This window comes from Balaenoptera ricei, chromosome 9 (assembly GCF_028023285.1).
Source record: "Balaenoptera ricei isolate mBalRic1 chromosome 9, mBalRic1.hap2, whole genome shotgun sequence".
NCBI classification, from domain to species: Eukaryota; Metazoa; Chordata; class Mammalia; order Artiodactyla; family Balaenopteridae; genus Balaenoptera; species Balaenoptera ricei.
The window spans coordinates 52,613,105-52,623,805 of NC_082647.1; positions in this window are offsets into that span (position 1 = coordinate 52,613,105).

Genomic DNA, 10,701 nt, shown 5'->3' on the forward strand with positions numbered 1-10,701 from the left:
ACAAACATGAATTAAACATACCTAAAGTTAAACAAGCTTCAACCCCAATGTTTCTCTCCCTTTTCTCATCCTCTGTCCCAAAGGATATTTAGAAATAAATTCTGGATTCATATGAAATAAGGGTGAGCAATATGTTTATATCTGTTGTAACCTATAAACATGAATAAAGACTGCTTAGACGTTAAATCTTTATTCCTCTGCCTGTATATTGATTGCATATCATACTCAATACCTTTTCCTTATAGGAAGTTATGGGAAAAGTAATGAAGTATCTGGTACATTTGTTTTCTTTCATGAGAATTTCAACCATTTAGATAATAAAGGTCCCATTCCAGCTGCGATACTTATTATAACTAATCTTTGCAGTTGGTAATGATAACGCCTACCATTTATCAGGTTATTTCTCTGTGCCGGGCGTGCTCATCCTCACAGCAGCTCCATCAGACATTAACAGTCTCTATTCTAAGTTCCTATTCTAAGGAAGCACAACCAAAGTCTTAACTAGGTGCTGTTCCATGTACACGGTCCAGCTACTACATGTAGAAGCCTGGGCTAGAACCCAGCCCTTTGTCTTTTAACAAAACAATGAGAGAGAGCAGAACCACAAAAATTATCCCCAACATTATTGCATTATTTTTCGTAAGGAACACAAGGAATCTACTAGACTTCTTTCTATTTCTATTTGTCTTATGCTCCAAGGCTAACTCCCTTTCAGGTAGTGTTGAGTGCTCAAGAAAAAGCTGCTTTAGGCCAAGAATCCCCACATCCCACACAAAGCAGGGTGATGGGGTACTGGAATAGGAGGAGGTCTCAGTGTGGACCCCGAGGTAGCAAATTGGAGAAATTCAAAGATCGGGAATGTGAAGTTCAGGGTTCCAGGCATAAAGGTCAAATAGAGACCACCATCACAGTCTCCCATTCCCCTAACACAAACCTCTTAAAATCACAAAGCACTGACATGTTGTCATGACGGGCTGTACTTCAGAAAAGCGCAAAGTACAAGAAATTTGTGTCCCATAAGTTTCTCTTCATGTCTTCATCAGAGATGCACTCGGCCTCCAAAGGAACAGACAGCATTGAGCCATGACCAGACACTGAGGTGTTTCTGGTACAGCATATGACTCTCCAATCAAGTGGGACTAAAAATAGCAATTAAGTCCAATAAGTTAACACCAAACACAAGTCTCTAATGCACAGATCACTCGATAATATAGACCCTGCTTTGGTATCCAAGGCTAAAGGTGGGGTAAGGAGGACTGGAATAGTACTCTTTCTTCTCAAGCCCTTGCTTTTCCATGCCTAAAGTAGAAGGAGACAGCTGCACTCCCTTCAACTCAGGGGGTGGGAAGACAAGTACAGCTGACAGGGTTCCATGTAAGTCCTTAGCACATTAAAGTGGAGGAAATTTTTCTCACCCAAGATCATGGTAATTATCACAATCTGAGAGGGAAGAATTGCTGAATAAGGGGGCCAGGCACATGTTGCCCAAAGCAGAGACTGGGGGGAAACGGGGGTGTCACCAAATAACTGGGGCCAGAAGTTGCGATGGGGTCCTATGGAGCCAATCATCTAAGAATGAAGGTTGAAGAGTCTGTAAGTCAACAGAGAATCTGGATCACTCTTGGAAGCAGGGGTTACTCTGAGACTCCTAAACACCAGCAACTAGACAGAGCAAAGAGAAGAGGCAAAAAGAGAGGGCTCATGGAATCAATGCTGGAAAGGCTCAGGAACTGTCATCATGATGAGTGACACTTACTGTGCATTTACTTCATGCCAGCCTTGGGTTAAATGTTCTAAAAGTATCATCTTATTTAATCATTACAAACCCTATAAGGGGAAGCTCACCACAGAGCCCATACGTTGAACCATTCTACAGCTACCTAAAAACTTCATGCCTCCCTGAGCTCAGGACGTGTCCTTCTTAAATGGTAGTTCTCAGACTGTTCTGAACAAGGGAAATGACTAATCCTAGATCCTCCTTTAGCTGTTATGGCAAATAATTTTACAGATGCCAGCACTCTAATTGTCATGTGGGAAAATAATCAATGCCAGCTGCTAGCTAGAGGAATGCAAAATCTCCACGGAGTAGATGAAAGCCCCTACTGAATCTGACTAGAAGTAAGTTCAAGAAAATCTTTTTGGTCTTTAAAAACAAGGCCATATCAGGAAGCATGGGAAAGGAGATCCAAGAAGAGTATTTCTTGCAACATCCTCAAAATAATCTCACCTTCCAGTTTGGGGACACATTGGAAAAGTGACATTCATGTTCATATGTTCTTAGGAATCTAATCAACTATATTACAAAGTTTTAACCAGTCAGGAATTTTTTTTCTTCACTATCTTCTCTCACTTTTCAGTATTCACCCTTTTTCTCTCTCCCCTTTTCCCTTACGATCTCCCACCATCTACAAACGTGTTCTCCAACATTCCCAAGAGTCCAAGAAAGTATCCAGGATGCTAGGTTGCATTCGAGCTCTTTCAAAATAAAACTCCTCTAAGCCACTGTCTTAGAGTAGATTTCCTAGAAGCAGAGCCTGAGAGAAGGATTCCTGTAGATGTGGTTTATTGGGGGAGGCCTTTACAATGGGCAATGAGAGAAGCAGGATGAGGTAGAGAAAGGAGCTAAGCAAGTGTGTGATCTCAACAGAAGTCTGGCTTCAGCCTGATCCCATGGAGAAGTCTGGAACACAAATCGCACCACAGAGCCAGTCCCCACTCGGGATAAAGGGACCAGCCTTCTGTCCCCCATGGCAGTCAGTTCTTGGCTGTGTGCTAAGAGGCAGGGCACAGGAGGGCATTGGCTCCCAGGTAGGCAGGCTATATCTGGCCTGGGGCAATTCTCCCAAGGAAGGGACAGTTCTTGCTTGACTGCTTTTCATTTTCATAATTGTTACAATTCTGTACTTTGTTCTCAGATGTGGTTTCATATTTTCTATCATCCAATTTGGGCTGTTAAAAGGGAATGAAAAATCTTGCTTCAATGGCTCAAGAACATAGCATTTCTCAGTAATCTGCCAAACTATTTACTTGGGTTATTTTTTTAATCTCTATTTTTAAAAATTGCATAGAGCCAACAAATCTGTCCTGACTCGAAGAATTGCAAAACACATAAAAGTCTCTTTGTAATTCCTTTTGCATTTTGTATTATGTCCGTCCCCTCACAAGATGTAATTTGTTCTGCCTCCTCTAAGTGTGACACCAAAATAAATGAGGTCTATTTCTGGAGATGGCAGAGAGATGGTAGCCATTAAATCTGAAGCTTTACCTTTCCTTATTTGCAATACGAATGAAGCCTATTATCCTCTAGCTCCTATATGGCACAGGCTTCAACTGTAGAGGATGAAGGGAGTGGGGAATATTTCAATGTTGATTACGAGTCAAGAAGGACAGGACAGTGAGTTACCTGAGTCCAACAGAATATCCCAAGAAATACAGATTTATGTGGTAAGATACTTATTTGAATGTTTGGTTTAGGAAGCAAAGTTTAAATATCAAGTTAGATAGTTTTGACTTTTGAACTAATTCAGCATGTAGCACCCAACAAAGTAGTGTGGGTCAGAATATTGGCTTTGAAGTCTGAAGGTTGTGGGATCCAATCCTAGCCTTTCCACTGTGTGATCCTGGGCAAACTACTCAATCTCTAAAACTTATTCCTTATCTGGAAAAAGGTGATAATAATACATACTTCTCAGGGTTAATTCAAGAATTAAGTGAGAAAATATATCTATGGAACTTTGCAAAATGCTAAGTCTATTTGTTGCTTTCGTTGCAAATAACAGTAAATCTTTTATGTGAGTTCTATTAGTCAGGATTCTCCAGAAAAGCAGAACCAATGGGAGATATATGCATAGATAGATAGATAGATAGATAGATAGATAGATAGATAGATAGATAGATAGGTAGAATTTATTATGAGGAATTGGCTCATGCAATTATGGAGGCTGAAAAAATTCCACAATCTGCTGTCTACAGGTTGGAGATCCAGGAAAACTGGTGGTATAATTCAGCCCAAGTCTGAAGGCCTGAGAACGAGGGGAGCCAATGGTATAAGTTCCAGTCCAAGGGCAGGAGAATATGAGATATCTCAGCTTAAGCAATGAGGTAACCAAAAAAGGGGGCAAATTCCTCTTTCTCCCACCCTTTGTTCTGTTCAGGCCCTTAATGAATTGGATAATGCTCACCCACATTGGGAAGGGCAATCTAGTTTATTGAGTCCACTGATTCAAATGCTAATCTCATCCAGAAATACCCTCACAGACACATCAAGAAATGATGTTTAATCTGGGCACACCATGGCCAGTCAAGTAGACACATAAAATTAACTATCACATAGGTTAAGGATTAAAAGTGGAGATTTAATATTAGGCTGCAGAAGTGGCTCATAAAACCCAAGAGGAGGAATATAATCAGGCCTTAGTAAGAGACTAGAACCAGTGTGTTACTTCAGGTTCCAAGAAGCAGATGCCAACGTGGGATTAGTCGTGTAAGAGTTTAATGGAGGAAATGGCCATAAGAGGAGTAGGTGAGGGAGCTGGAGAAGACAGGGAAGGGCCTTTGGACCATGATCCACCTCTGACACTTGTGAAAGAGATGGGGAGGAAGCAGGGTTGGGCAGGAAGAGGCTTGGACTGCAGTGGAGCTCTGAGAACATCTTGGGCAGGCTGAGTCTCCAAATCAAAATCTCCAGGTTGATGAGTCTTGTGTCTTGTAGGAATAAGCCTGCATTTCAGTCCTGCTGTGCATGGTCACTGTCAGGGACCAGCCCATGGGAAGGAGGCTTTGGAGCGTCTTGGTGGATTCAGAGGGCCAACGGCTGCAGCCATTAGGCAATTTTGCTTCCCACACCAGGAGATCGGGGGAACATGTTTTCATGGCCACCACAATCATGATTCAAAGGTCTTTGGGAAGACTGAGAGCCTTCCTTCTCTCTGTAAGGCTCTTTCTGCCTTTTCTGTGTTTTGTTGTTCCTTTTTTCTCCACACTGGCTGCTTCTGCTCTTCCATGCCACACACAAAGCAGGAAACACCCCTCAGCTCCCAGGCTTCCATTGAATGGGCCCAGATAGCCAAAAAAAGCCACCTCTCCTCTGTGTTTCAATTCCCCATTTCATGGAAAGGGAAGCTAATTGGCCAAACTTGGATCATTCCCATCCCTGAAATAATCAGCTGTGCCCTGAGAGAGCAAGGCCATATTAATTATCATGAGGATGGAGGCAGGGCGGGAGGAGTAACTTCCAGGAAAGTGGGGATGGGGTAGACTAGTACTATACAAACAACTCAGTAAAATATTCAACATACTTCTCAGCATAAACAGTGTGACATTATGGAATTGCTGCTTAAGCTCTGACTCTGAGAGCAGTCAACTGCCCTAACAGAGGATCCAGATTCTCAGGGTGGCCAGCTAAAAAGATACCAGAAACACCACACTCTCAGGAGACTACTGTACATGCTTCAGCAATCCAAATAACAATCAATACCTGAGGCTCTGTTGATTAGAAAAATGAACATCAGAACTGATGTTTTTATTATGAAAATAGTGACTTGCTAATTAGCATGATAAATGTTAGAAATGGGCTTTTATTGGTAAAAATTAAAAGTATTGAAAATATATGGATTTGTTACCTCAACAAAGGCAAAAGAAAACAAAAATAAACAAGAGGGACTACATCAAACTAAAAACCTTCTGCACAGCAAAGGAAACCATCAACAAAATGAAAAGGCAAGCTACTGAATGGGAGAAAATGTTTGCAAATCATATATGTGATAAGAGGTTAATATCCAAAATATGTAAAGAACTCATACAACTCACTAGCAAAAAAAAAAAAAAAAAAACAAATCTGATTTTTAAAATGGGGAGGTGATCTGAATAGACATTTTTTGCAACAATATATAGATAGCCAACAGGTACATGAAAAGATACTAAAAAACACAAATTATCAGGAAAATGCAAATTAAAACCACAATGAGATATCACCTCACACCTGTTAGAATGGCTATCATCAAATTACAAGTGTTGGTGAGGATGTGGAGAAAAGGGAACCCTGAACACTGTTGGTGGGAATGTAAGTTGGTGCAGCCACTATGGAAAACAGTATATGGAGGTTCCTCAAAAAATTAAAAATTGAACTACCAAACAATCCAGGAATTTCACTTCTGAGTATTTATCTGAAGAAAACAAAAACACTAACTGGAAAAGATTTATGCAACCCCATATTCATTGCAGCACTATTTACAATAACCAAGACCTAGAAACAACTTAATTGTCTACTGGTGGATGAATGGTTAAAGAAGTTGTGGTATATATATATATATATATTTACATATGGTATGCAATATTACTCAGCCATAAAAAAGAAGGAAATCTTGCTATTTGTGATAACATGGACAGACGTTGAGGGCATTATGTTAAATGAAATAAGTCAGATAGAAAATGACAAATACCATATGATATCACTTACATGTGGAATCTAAAAAAAGCAAAAAAACCAAGCTCATAGACACAGAGAACAGACTGGTTGTTGCCAGAGGCTGGAGGTGAGCAAAATAGGTAAAGGGAGTCAAAAGGTACAAACTTCCAGTTATAAAATAGATAAGTCACGGGGATATAATGTATAGCATGGCGACTATAGTTAATAATACTGTATTGCATATTTGAAAGTGGCTAAGAGAGTAGATCTTAAAAGTTCTCCTCACAAGAAAATAAATTCTGTAACTATGTGTGGTGATGAGTGTTAACTAGACTTACTGTGGTGATCATTTCACAATATATACAAATATTGGATCATTATGTTGTACACTTGAAACTAATATAATGTATGTCAATTATACCTCAATAAGAATACTAAAAATTAAATAAAATATATGGATTGGTTGAAATGCTTTAGAGACACATACCTTTATTGCTTGAACAGGGTATAAGAATCTAGTTATGCTATCACCTACACCCTTAAAATGGTACCTGAGTTTTGATCCCTAAATGGTCTTGTGTCCAGCCATTTGGGGAGGTGCTGTGGTCTGAATGTTTGTGTCCCCCCAAAATTCACACATTGAAATCCTAATGCCTAATGTGATGGTATTAGGAATTGGGGCCTTTAAGAGGTACTTAGATCATGACTAGGATTAGTGTTCTTATAAAAGAGATACCACAGGGCTCACTTACCCCTTCCACCATGTGAAGACACAACAAGAAGTCAGCAGACTGCAACCCGGAAGAGAGCTCTCACCAGACCTCGACTGTACTGGCACCCTGACCTCGGACTTGCAGCCTCCAGAACTGTGAGAAATAAATTTCCACTGTTTATGAGCCACCCAGTCTGTGGTCTTTTGTTACAGCAGCCTGAATGGGCTAAGACTGGAGGATTCTGGTTTTCTGGGAGATCCAGGACTTTACTGACCTACAGAACAGGAGGATAACTGTTTGGTGAGTGCTAGCTAATATATATTTGTTTCATAACTAACTGTACATGTGGCAGGGTGTGGTCTGAGTCTCACTTCCATATTTCATGGAAGTCATGCTGTGGGCAAGTTGCAAGCCCTCACCCACCTCACACCTCTTTGGCATCAACTGCAGTTATTACTCTAAAAAGAACCTCAGGGTTGGAGTGTGACTAGATTGGTTCAGATCAGGCTGCAATGGTAACGAGAAGGCCATCCAATCGCTGACTCCTCTGTGAAGCTCTCAAAGCCCTTCTGGAATTGAGCTTGGGTTCTCTGAATATAAACACACTCTCCTTGGTGAGGTCAGGTTTTTGTTTTTGTTTTTATTTTTTACATACATGACTCATCTCCCAAGACTGTACTAGATGGGAACAGGGGAACATACCTTGGCAGCCCTCCTTACATGCCTTGCCCATAATACATGTTCACCAAGAATTCTTGAATAAATGAATGAATGGCTGAAAGAATGGGCAACATCATTCCACCCTCCTGTGAGCAGTCTTGTCACCTCTAGACCACAGACTTTTTCTGGTTGTTTGCCCCTCTCCAGTCTAAAGCTGACCTTGCTTTCCCCGCCTTCCCTCTTCCACAGGCTCTCTTCTGACCTGGGTTGAGCATCACACCCCCTTCATATTTCAGCAGAACCGCCAGGGCTAGTGCTTCACAAAGAACAATCTGTGACCTTTCAAAGCCCGACAGGTAACAGCATAATAATAACAGTGAACCTCCAGAGTCCTGCAAACTTCTTCCTAACTATTGTGACATTGTATTAGGGCAGTGGCAGCAACATGAAAAAGAAAAGGAAGCTGTGTAGTGCGTGACCTGATTACATGATCATGGAGGTGACGGCATCACCTCCCTTTCTCTGTAGGTTCAGCACTGAGCTTTGTTCCACTTAGTATGATACTAAAAGCACACTAATTTTTCCATCATTCACTGCCAGTTTGTAGCTTCTCTAGGTCCTTGATTCTCTTATTCCTGAGATTGCACGTTTTTTGATGCATGCTATTAGCATCACTATAGAGGATCTAAAAGCTAAAGTGAACAAATGAAAGGAGAAACTTTTCTTAAGGCAATTTGGCCACTTAAAGTACGAATAGCTTAGTTGAAAAGTTGATCAAGGCAATAACTGAGCCTTTAGAGTAAGCTAGACTGAGAGCTGATGATAAGGAATGGACTTGCAATCACCTCTATTGGGCCTGCCTCCCACCACAGGAAATAATCCAGAGCTGTCTGTAGAGACCCCCAAAATGTCTACTTTCACAAGGTCCAGTGTGATGGCAGTGAGGAAAGAAGACACAAAGTGAATCTACTATTTTCTAACTTTGACATTGCTCAGATGTCAAATATATTTGAGTATCTTTTTAGCTATAAAAATGGGGATCAGAATAACTCATCTAATTAATGCATGGGGCTGTTATAAAATAGTCATACACATAAACATCTTTGTAAATTGTACTTACAGGACTGTATTAATAAGGAATTATTGTTAGAATTATTTTTCTCAATGACAACTACCATCAGCATGTGAATCAACCTCTGGGTCCATATAGCTTTCTAAGCAGTGGCAACTGGGTTCTTTAAAAATATATGAAAAAGACCCTTATCCATGTCATCCATCCAGGAAAGAAAGTCTATTTAAACATCAGGCTAACTGAAAGCTTTATTTCTAAGATTATGTTTGAAAGCATAAACTAGTGAAGGAAAACAACTTGCTTCAAAACAGGGGTGATCTCCAGGGCCCCCATAGGTTTTCATCCTTCCCTAACCTTATCTAATCTTCCCTTTCTCAGGCCAGAAATAAACAACATCTATTGTTTGTAAAACAAACAAACAAACAAAATACCAATGGTTCTCAGATTTGAGCCTGCTATTTTAAGTGTGCACTTGCAGCTGTATCCTATCCTGAGCAGTACAGATCCCACACATGCAGGAAAAAAGCTGAAACCTTTAATTTTCCCCTGTTAGGGACTGAATTATTTCTCCCCTAAATTCACCTGTTGAAGTAACTAACCCCCATTGTGATTACATTTGGAGATGGGAACTTTGGGAGGCAATTAGGTTTAAATGGGGGCCCTCATGATGGGATTAGTGTCCTTATATGAAGAAACATCAGAGCTTGCCTCCCGCCCTGACCCCCTGCTAGGTGAGGACACAGTGAGAGAAGATAGCCATATGCAAGCTAGAAAGATGGCCCTGGGAGGAACTTCAAGATGGCGGAAGGGTAAGACGCGGAGATCACCTTCCTCCCCAAAAATACATCTACATGTGGAACAGCTCCTACAGAACACCTACTGAATGCTGGCAGAAGACCTCAGACCTCACAAAAGGCAAGAAACTCCCACGTACCTGGGTAGGGTAAAAGAATAAAGAAACAACAGAGACAAAGAATAGGGACGGGACCTGCACCAGTGGGAGGGAGCTGTGAAGGAGGAAAGGTTTCCACACACTAGGAAGCCCCTTCATGGGCAGAGACTGCAGGTGGCGGAGGGGGGAAGCTTCAGAGCCACGGAGGAGAGCGCAGCAACAGGGGTGCGGAGGGCAAAGCGGAGAGATTCCCGCACAGAGGCTCGGCGCCGAGCAGCACTCACCAGCCCGAGAGGCTTGTCTGCTCACCCGCCGGGGCGGGCGGGGCTGGGAGCTGAGGCTCAGGCTTCGGTCAGATCGCAGGGAGAGGACTGGGGTTGGCGGAGTGAACACAGCCTGAAGGGGGCTACTGCACCACAGCTAGCTGGGAGGGACTCCGGGAAAAAGTCTGGAGCTGCCGAAGAGTCGAGACTTTTTCTTGCCTCTTTGTTTCCTGGTGCGCGAGGAGAGGGGATTTAGAGCGCAGCTTAAACCAGCTCCAGAGCCGGACGCGAGCCGCGACCAAAAGCGCGGACCCCATAGACGGGCATGAGACGCTAAGGCTGCTGCTGCCGCCACCAAAAAGCCTGTGTGTGAGCCCAGGTCACTCTCCACACCGCCCCTCCCGGGAGCCGGTGCAGCCCGCCACCGCCAGGCTCCCGTGATCCGGGGACAACATCCCCAGGAGAACGCACGAGGCGCCTCAGGCTGCTGCAACGTCACGACGCCTCTGACGCCGCAGGCTCGCCCCGCCTCCTCCGTACCGCTCCCTCCCCCCATCCTGAGTGAGCCAGAGCCCCCGAAGCAGCTGCTCCTTTAACCCTGTTCTGTCTGGGCGGGGAACAGAGGCCCTCAGGCGACCTACATGCAGAGGCGGGTCCAAATCCAAAGCTGAACCCCGGGAGCTGTGCGAACAAAG